The sequence below is a fragment of the Eriocheir sinensis genome, chromosome 9, assembly GCF_024679095.1.
Source record: "Eriocheir sinensis breed Jianghai 21 chromosome 9, ASM2467909v1, whole genome shotgun sequence".
NCBI classification, from domain to species: Eukaryota; Metazoa; Arthropoda; class Malacostraca; order Decapoda; family Varunidae; genus Eriocheir; species Eriocheir sinensis.
Window position 1 is genome coordinate 943,443 of NC_066517.1, and position 10,000 is coordinate 953,442.

Here is a 10,000-nt window from a genome sequence, read left to right on the forward strand (position 1 = left end):
CTGTTGATAGTTTTACACGACTTCTGCGTCACGAGCGGGATAATCACCCAAGAAAACACTCATTTGTATAGAAGTTGCCGGGGCTTTCATGGACTGTTATGTGATTCTAGTGATAGTTTTACACGACTTCTGCGTCACGAACGGAAAATTCACCCATGAAAACCCCCTCTCGTAGAAGTTGCCGGGGTATTCATGGACTGTTTTGGGACTCCAGTGATAGTTTTACACGACTTCTGCGTCATGAACTGAAAAATCACATATGAAAAAAACCCTCTCGTAGAAGTTGCCGGGGTATTCATGGACTGTTTGGTGATGCTAAGGTGATAATTTTATACGACCTCTGCGTCATGAACGGAAAAATCACTCATGAAAACCCCCTCTCGTGTAAGTTGCCGGGGTATTCATGAACTGTTTGGTGATGTTAGTGAGAGGTTTACACGACCTCTGCGCCAGACGGGATAATCACCCATGAAAACCCGGTTAATCTTCTCTGTGGCCTTGGGAAATAGTCGTAATGAGAGCCAGAGACGTTTAAGAATATGGACCTCAGTTTTATTATTATTATTATTATTATTATTATTATTTTGAGGCGAATCCGGTAGAGTGGGAGGAGTGCGTTATTTCATTTTTATTTATTTACTTATTCCTTTATTTATTTTTATTTTTTTTTGAGACTACTCGTGACCTCGTTTTTTTTTTTAACCAGTGTAGTGGCAAGGTGTTTTTTTCTGTTTTTGTTTTTTGTCCTGTTTGTGTTTGAAGCAAGTGTGTGTGTGTGTGTGTGTGTGTGTGTGTGTGTGTGTGTGTGTGTGTGTGTGTGATCAATTTAGGTCAGGGGTCAGGACGGCTTAATGATTTTGTTCGCCCCCCCCCTCTCTCTCTCTCTCTCTCTCTCTCTCTCTCTCTCTGCATGTAATCTCCCTTCTCTTCTCCTCTTCCTTCTTCCTCCTCCTCCTCCTCACTTAGGGTTTTTCAGACAAGCAACGTGGTGGTAATGTTCTCCTCCCATTAGCCTCCCTTGCTTTTACGGAGGAGGAGGAAGAAGAGGAGGAAGAGGAGGAGGAGGAGGAGGAGGTAGAAGAGGAGGAGGAAGAGAAGAAATATATAGAAAGGAAAAGTGACAAAGAAAATTATCGTCTGCAGTGTAGTATTAGTAGTAGTAGTAGTAGTAGCAGTGGTAGTAGTAGTAGTAGTAGTAGTAGTAGTAGTAGTAGTAGTAGTAGTAGTAGTAGTATAATGTGGTAGTTGTAGTAGTAATGGTAGTTGTTGTTGGTGGTGGTAATGGTAGTGGTGGTGGTGGTGATGGTGTTGTTGTTGTTGGTGATGGTAGTGGTGGTGTTTGAGTTACTGGTGGTGGTGGTGGAGATGGAGGTGGTAGCGATGTTGATGGTGGTGATGATGGTGGTGATGATGATGGTGGTGGTGGTGGTGGTGATGGTGTTGGTGTTGTTGTTATTGGTGTTGATGGTGATGGTGGTGGTGGTGGTGGTGATGGTGTTGGTGTTGCTGTTATTGGTGTTGATGGTGGTGATGATGATGGTGATGGTGGTGTTGTTGGTGGTGGTGGTGGTGGCGATGTTGGTGTTGGTGGTGATGGTGTTGGTGTTTCTGTTATTGTTGTTGATGGTGGTGATGGTGGTGTTGTTGTTGGTGGTGGTGGTGGCGATGTTGGTGTTGGTGGTGATGGTCTTGGTGTTGTTGTTATTGATGTTGATGGTGATGGTGGTGGTGGTGGTGGTGATGGTGTTGGTGTTGTTGTTATTGGTGTTGATGGTGGTGATGATGGTGGTGTTGGTGATGATGGTGGTGGTGGTGGTGATGGCGTTGGTGTTGTTGTTATTGGCGTTGATGGTGATGATGGTGGTGATGATGATGGTGGTGGTGGTGGCGGTGGTGGTGACGGCTGCGGCGGTGTGGGATTATCGGGATTTAGGAGCCATGGACAGCCGGAGACGGACTAATGGCTGCCCGCGGAGGAGAGATTACCGGATTTAGGGAGGAGGAAGAGGAAGGGAGGAGGAGGAGGAGGAAGAGGAAGAGGAGGAGGAGGAGGGTGGGTAAGGAAAAACCGGAGCCAGAAAAGGGATAGGAAAATTGAAAAGGAGACAAAAGATAGATAAAAAAAAAGTGCAGAGAAAAGAAAGAAAATTTGACAAGAAAATTAATTGATGGATCTAAAAGTTTGTTGACAAGAGAAAACGAAGAGAAAATAACTGTAGAAAAATTAGAAAGGAGAGAAAAGAAGATGGATAAAAAATAGTGCAGAGAAACGAGAGAAGAAAATGGCAGAAGAAAATGAATTGATAGATATAAAAGTTTGCTGACAGAAGAGAAAACGAAGAGAAAATAACTAGAAAAATTAGAAAGGAGAGAAAAGAAGATGGATGGAAAAAAGTGAAGAGAAACGAGAGAAGAAAATGGCAGAAGAAAATGAATTGATAGATATAAAAGTTTGCTGACAGAAGAGAAAACGAAGAGAAAATAACTGTTGAAAAATTAGAAAGGAGAGAAAAGAAGATGGATAAAAAAAGCGAAGAGAAACGAGAGAAGAAATTGCACAAGAAAATGAATTGATGGATATAAAAGTTTGTTGACAAGAGAAAACGAAGAGAAAATAACTGTTGAAAAATTAGAAAGGAGAGAAAAGAAGATGGATAAAAAATAATGCAGAGAAACGAGAGAAGAAAATTAGACAAGAAAATTAATTGATGGATATAAAAGTTTGTTGACAGAAGAGAAAAAAACGAAGAGAAAATAACTCGAAAAATTAGAAAGGAGAGAAAAGAATGATAAAAAAAATGCTGAGAAAAGAAAGAAAATTAGACAAGAAAATGAATTGATGGATATAAAAGTTTGCTGACAGAAGAGAAAACGAAGAGAAAATAACTTGAAAAATTAGAAAGGAGAGAAAAGAATGATAAAAAAAAGTAAAGAGAAAGGAAAGAAAAGAAAATTAGACAAAAAAATGAATTGATGGATATAAAAGTTTGTTGACAGAAGAGAAAAAAACGAAGAGAAAATAACTAGCAAAATTAGAAAGGAGGGAAAAGAAGATGGAGGGATAAATTGATGGAGAGAAACGAAATAAGAAAATCACATAAGAAAAAGGAGGAAGAGGAGGAGGAGGAGGAGGAGGAGGAGGAGGAGGAGGAAAGTATAAATATGGAAACAGTCATGAGGGAAGGAAAGGCGAAGGTGATGATAGTGAAAATAGGAGGAAAAGGAGGAGGAGGAGGAAGGCATCTTCACTCACACACAACGTTGAGGAAATTCGCTAATGGACTTCAACGTTTAGACTCTCTCTCTCTCTCTCTCTCTCTCTCTCTCTCTCTCTCTCTCTCTCTCGTTGCATACACATCTGTCCTTCCAACTTTCTTCCTTTTCCTCCTCCTCCTCCTCCTCCTCCTATCTACAATCTCAGCCCGTCACATCTGTCAGCTCCCCGGATAAGGCTTACCCCCCCCCCTCTCTCTCTCTCTCCTTTCTCCGTTTCCTCCGTCTGGCTAAGACTTCATTGTCATTCTATTACTAAATACATCTGTGCTGTTTATCTCTCACCTAACTCTACCAACTATGTAAAATTCTTTGACTATTTGAATTCTAAAGTGGAGCACATCTTGACCCACTCTCCCTTCGCTGAAATCTCCATCCTAGGAGATTTCAATGTTCACCACCAGCTTTGGCTTCCATCCTCTATCACTGACCATCCTGGTGAACAAGCCTACAACTTTGCTATCCTCAACGACCTAGAGCAGTTGGTCCAGCACCCTACACGTATTCCCGACCGTCTTGGAGACCGGCCCAACATTCTAGACCTCTTCCTTACCTCAAACCCTTCTGCTTATTCTGTCAAACTGTTCTCTCCGTTGGGCTCCTCCGATCACAATCTTATTTCTGCATCCTGTCCTATCGCTCCTGTACACCCTCTGACCCACCGAAGAGGCGATGCTTCTGGCATTTTGCTTCAGCTCGGTGGGATGACCTGAGGATGTACTTTTCCGATTTCCCGTGGAATGATTATTGCTTCCATGATAGAGACCCTTCTGTGTGTGCTCAGCGCATCACAGAGGTGATTGTCTCTGGAATGGAGGCATACATTCCTCGTTCTTTCTCTACTCCTCACGCTAAAAAGCCTTGGTTTAATCACGCTTGTTCTCGTGCTGTCAATGATAGAGAGGTAGCTCACAAAAGGTACCAGAGCCTTCAAACTAATGCTAATTATGAACTTTACATTTCTGCCCGAAATCGTGCCAAATCTATTCTCCGACTAACCAAAAATTCCTTCATTAATAGAAAATGCCAAAACCTTGCTTTCTCTAACTCTTCCCGTGACTTCTGGCATCTAGCCAAAAACATCTCCTCCAACTTCACTTCTTCATCTTTCCCTCCACTCCTCAGTCCTGACGGCAACACTGCCTTCTCATCTATCTCTAAGGCTGAACTCTTCTCAAACTTTTCTAAAACTCCACTCTGGACGATTCTGGGCATATTCCTCCTACTCATCCCCCCTCTGACTCCTTTATGCCTGTTATAAAGATTCTTCAAAATGATGTTTTCTATGCCCTCTCTGGCCTCAATCCTCAGAAGGCTTATGGACCTGATGGAGTGCCTCCTATTGTCCTTAAAAACTGTGCCTCCGTGCTGTCACCCTGCCTGGTCAAACTCTTTCGCCTCTGCCTGTCAACATCTACCTTCCCTTCTTGCTGGAAGTATGCCTTCATACAGCCTGTGCCTAAGAAGGTGACCGCTCAATCCCTCAAACTACCGTCCTATAGCTTTACTTTCTTGTCTATCTAAAGCTTTTGAATCAATCCTTAACCGGAAGATTCAAAAGCACCTTTCCACTTCTGACCTTCTATCTGATCGCCAGTATGGGTTCCGCAAGGGGCGTTCTACTGGTGATCTCCTAGCCTTCTTAACTGACTCTTGGTCATCCTCTCTTAGCCGTTTCAGTGAAACTTTTGCTATTGCGCTGGACATATCAAAAGCTTTTGATAGGGTCTGGCACAAATCTTTGCTTTCCAAACTACCCTCCTACGGTTTCTATCCTTCTCTTTGTACCTTTATCTCCAGTTTCCTTTCTGACCGTTCTATTTCCGCCGTGGTAGACGGTCACTGTTCTTCCCCTAAATCTATTAACAGTGGTGTCTCACAGGGTTCTGTCCTATCTCCCACTCTTTTTCTGTTGTTCATTGATGATCTTCTTTCCAAAACGAACTGTCCTATCCATTCCTTCGCCGATGATTCCACTCTGCATTACTCAACTTCTTTTAATAGAAGACCCACCCTACAGGAACTTAACGACCCAAGGCTGGAGGCTGCAGAACGCTTAGCCTCAGACCTTACTATTATTTCCGATTGGGGCAAGAAGAACCTGGTGTCCTTCAACGCCTCAAAAACACAGTTTCTCCACCTATCCACTCGACACAATCTTCCAAACAACTATCCCCTATTCTTTGACAACACCCAGCTATCACCTTCCTCAACACTAAACATCCTCGGTCTATCCTTAACTCAAAATCTTAACTGGAAACTTCATATCTCATCTCTTACTAAATCAGCTTCCTCGAGGCTAGGCGTTCTGTACCGTCTCCGCCAGTTCTTCTCCCCTGCACAGTTGCTGTCCATATACAGGGGCCTTGTCCGCCCTCGTATGGAGTATGCATCTCATGTGTGGGGGGGGCTCCACTCACACAGCTCTTCTGGACAAAGTGGAGGCTTCTTCGTCTCATCAGCTCTCCTCCTCATACTGATAGTCTTCTACCTCTTAAATTCCGCCGCAATGTTGCCTCTCTTTCTGTCTTCTATCGATATTTCCACGCTGACTGCTCTTCTGAACTTGCTAACTGCATGCCTCTCCCCCTCCCGCGGCCCCGCTGCACCCGACTTTCTATTCATGCTCATCCCTATACTGTCCAAACCCCTTATGCAAGAGTTGACCAGCATCTTCACTCTTTCATCCCTCACGCTGGTAAACTCTGGAACAATCTTCCTTCATCTGTATTTCCTCCTGCCTACGACTTGAACTCTTTCAAGAGGAGGGTATCAGGACACCTCTCCTCCCGTATTTGATCTTGCTTTCGGCCACCTCTTTTGTTTCTTTTTTAGGAGCAGCGAGTAGCGGGCTTTTTCTTTATTATTGTTTTCTTTTTTTGTGTGCCCTTGAGCTGCCTCCTTTGTTGTAAAAAAAAAAAAATAATTTTCCTCCTCTTCCTCCTCCTCCTCTCTTTCCTCCCCATTTCTTTTTCTCTCCATTTCCTTCTCTCCTTTCCTCCCTTCCCTCCTGTTCCCTCCCTCCCTCCCTCCCAGCGTTCCTTCCCTATTCCTTCTCTTTCTCTCTTTTACCTCTCCTTCCTTCCTCCTCCTTATTCTCTCCCTCCTCATTCCTCTTCTCTCCTTTCTCTTTTCCTCCTCCATCTCCTCTCTCCCTCCCAACTTCTCCTCCTTCTTTCCTTTCTCTTTTCCTTCTCCGTCTCCTCTCCTCCTTAACTCCCTCCCAACTTCTCTTTCTCTTTTCCTTCTCTCTCTCTCTCTCTCTCTCTCTCTCTCTCTCTCTCTCTCTCCACTCCTCCTCCTTCTCTTCTTTCTCCTTTCCTTCTTCTCCATCTCCTATCTTTCTCATTTCCTTCTTTCCTTTCCTTATCCTCCCTTCCTTTCCCTTCTCTCCTTCACTCCCCCTCCTCCTCCTCCTCCTCCTCCACCTCTGCAGTTTCTCACCTCTTCCTGCAGTCTCAGTTACCTTCCTCCTCCTCCTCCTCCTCCTCCCCTTCACCTCATTTGCTCTAGCAATGAGAGACTGTGTTATAACAAGGATGAAGGAGGAGGGAGAGAGGGAGGGAGGGAGGAATGGGAGAGAAGGGGTATGGGAAGAGTCTGGACTTTGCTTCTTCCCTCCATCTGTCCCTTTCCCCACCTCCTCCTCCTCCTCCTCCTCCTCTTCCTCCTCCTCCTTCTCCTCCTCCTCCTCCTTTCCTCTCCCATTCCCTTATTACATCATCATCATCATCACCATCATTATCCTTTCTCCCCCCCCCCTTTCCCTCCTCTTCCTCCTCTTCCTCTCCTCCTCCTCCTCCTCCTCCTCCTCCTTTCCTCTCCCATTCCCTTATTACATCATCATCATCATCATCATCACCATCATTATCCTTTCTCCCCCCCCCCCTTTCCCTCCTCTTCCTCTCCTCCTCCTCCTCCTCCTCCTCCTCTTCATCATCATCATCAGCTCTTTCTCTTCCTTCATACCTCTCCCATTCCCTCCATTTCCTCCCCTTCCCTTCCTCTCTTCCTTTCCCTCCCCTTCCTCTCTTCCCTTCCCTCCCCTTCCTCTCTTCCCTTCCCTCCCCTTTCTCTCTTCCCTTCTCTCCACCTATCCTTTCTCCATTCCTTCCCTTCTTACCATTTCCTTTCCCTCCCTCCTTCCCTTCCCTTCCTCTCCTCCCTTCCCTTTCCCTCCCCATTCCCTCCCCTTCCTCTCCAACTGTCCTTACCCCATTCCCTTCCTTCTTCCCACCTCCCTTCCCTCCCCATATCCTTCTCATTCAATCCCCTTCCTCTCCTCCCTCTCCTTTCTTCCCCCCCCTTATCCTTACCCCTTCCCACCCTTCTTTCCATCTCCCTTCCCTCCTCCCCCTTCTCTCCTCCCTTCTCTCCCCATTTCCTTATCCCATACCCTCCCCTTCCTCCTCCTCCCTTCCCTCTCCACCTTCCACCTCCCTTTCTTACCCATTCCCTCCACACCTTTCACCTCCCAACCTCCCTTCCTTCCCCATTCCCCTCCTCATAGCCCCCATTCCCTCTCACTCCCCACCTCCCTTTCCTCCCCAAATTCTTTCCCTATTCCTTCTAACCTCCCTTCCTTACCCATTCCCTCCCTACCTCCCACCTCCCTTTCCTCCCCAAATTCTTTCCCTATTCCTTCTAACCTCCCTTCCTTACCCATTCCCTCCCTACCTCCCACCTCCCTTTCCCCCCTTCCCTCCCCTTCCTCTCCTCCCCTGGGAAATTAAGGGCTTGGTAAAACAGAGTCGAGTGTGGTTTTTCTCGACCCATCCATTCCGAGGACCGCTGATGAGATTCTCCGCCGCGATGACACGGAGAAGAGAGGAGGAGGAGAAGAGAGGAGAGGAGAGGAGAAGAGGAGGAGGGAAAGGACCTAAGGAGACATAGACATAAGTAAAGAAAGAGATAGAAAAACAAACAAAGAGGGAGAAGGAGGAGGACTTGATAAGGGAAAGGTGAAGGAAGGGAAGGAATAATGGAAGTAAGGGAGGAAAGGAGGAAGACAGAGAGAGGAGGAAGGAAGGAGCAAAAACCGATAAGAATATTGATAAGATAAGGAGATGATCTGAGACTAAAGATACGAAGCGTGTGTGTGTGTGTGTGTGTGTGTGTTAACGGTTCCGCAAAGAGAGAGAGAGAGAGAGAGAGAGAGAGAGAGAGAGAGAGAGAGAGAGAGAGAGAGAGAGAGAGAGAGTAGGAAACGAAGAAAAGGGAAGAAAAAGGGAAAAGGAAATGAAGGAAAAAAGAAGGAAAAGGATGAGACAGCGGAAAGGGAAGTAGGAAATGAGGGAAAGGAGGGAGAGAGAGAGAGAGAGAGAGAGAGAGAGAGAGAGAGAGAGAGAGAAAGTAAAGTTGTGCAGACTTGGAGAAGGAAATCGTAACTCTTCTTCGTTGGAGGAAGACTGAGTGTGGAAGAGAGAGAGAGAGAGAGAGAGAGAGAGAGAGAGAGAGAGGGGGGGGAGGGTAAACACACACACACACACACACACACACACACACACACACACACACACACACACACACACAGTCATTTGCTTCACTTTGTCAATTTTATGGTGATTGATTGCGTGTGTGTGAGACTTAGTGAAGATAAAGGAAATGCCTCAAGAAACTCAGACGAAAAAAAAATAATAATAATGAAAGAATGTGAAATTATTGATAGTGATGGGGTTGCTCCTACTACTACTACTACTACTACTACTACTACTACTACTACTACTACAATAATAATAATAATAATAATAATAATAATAATAATAATAATAATAGACGGCCCCGAAGCTGCGTCTCACTTATTGATGATCGATGGAGAGAGAGAGAGAGAGAGAGAGAGAGAGAGGTTTCAAATAGGTATATCCACTGACTCAAGGAGGAAGGAGGAGGAGGAGGAAGATAGGAAGAGTGAGGAGGAGGAAGAAGCTGAAGAAGACAAGGAGGAGTTTTATAAGGGAAATGTATTACCTAATTAGTCACCACCGCCATCACCACCACCACCACCGCCACCGCCACCACCACCACCACCGCCATCACCACCACCACCACCGCCACCACCACCACCACCAACAACAACAACAACAATACCTGCCCCTCACCTTCACCTCCACGCGAAACACCTGCTCGCCACCACCACCACCTTCATCTCAGTCTTGCCTCGTCTCACTTCAATCTTCCCTTCCCCATCACCACCACACCCACCTCCCTCCACCTTTCTCCTTCTCCTCCTCCTTCATCTTTTTTCTTCTCTTCCTTCTTTTTCTTCCTCTTCTTTTCTTTTTTTTCTTCTCTTTCATGATTTTCCTTCTTTACTTCTTATTTCCTTCTTCTTCCTTCTTTTTCTTCTTCCTCTTCTTCTTCCATTCCTCCACATCCTCTCTCCATCCCTTCTTTCCTCCGTATCCGCTGCTTCCTTCACTCTTCCTCTTCTTCCTTCATTTTTCCTCCTCCTCCTCCTTTTCTTCCTCTATATTGCATGGATTAAAATAGCCATTGCCAAGGAAAGATGAGAGAAATTTGGTGATTGGAAGCGCATGGAGGAGGAGGAAGGAGGAGGAGGAGGACGAAGAGGAAGAGGAGGAGGAAACCAGTCGACCTTGACTATTTGTGTGCTGGCGGGAGTCTGGAGCTGTTTCCACGTGGCTGACTGACCGACTGGCTGGCTGTCCAACAAGACCCACCCACTGACTGACTTACCTGACTGACTGGCTGACTGATTTACTTAACT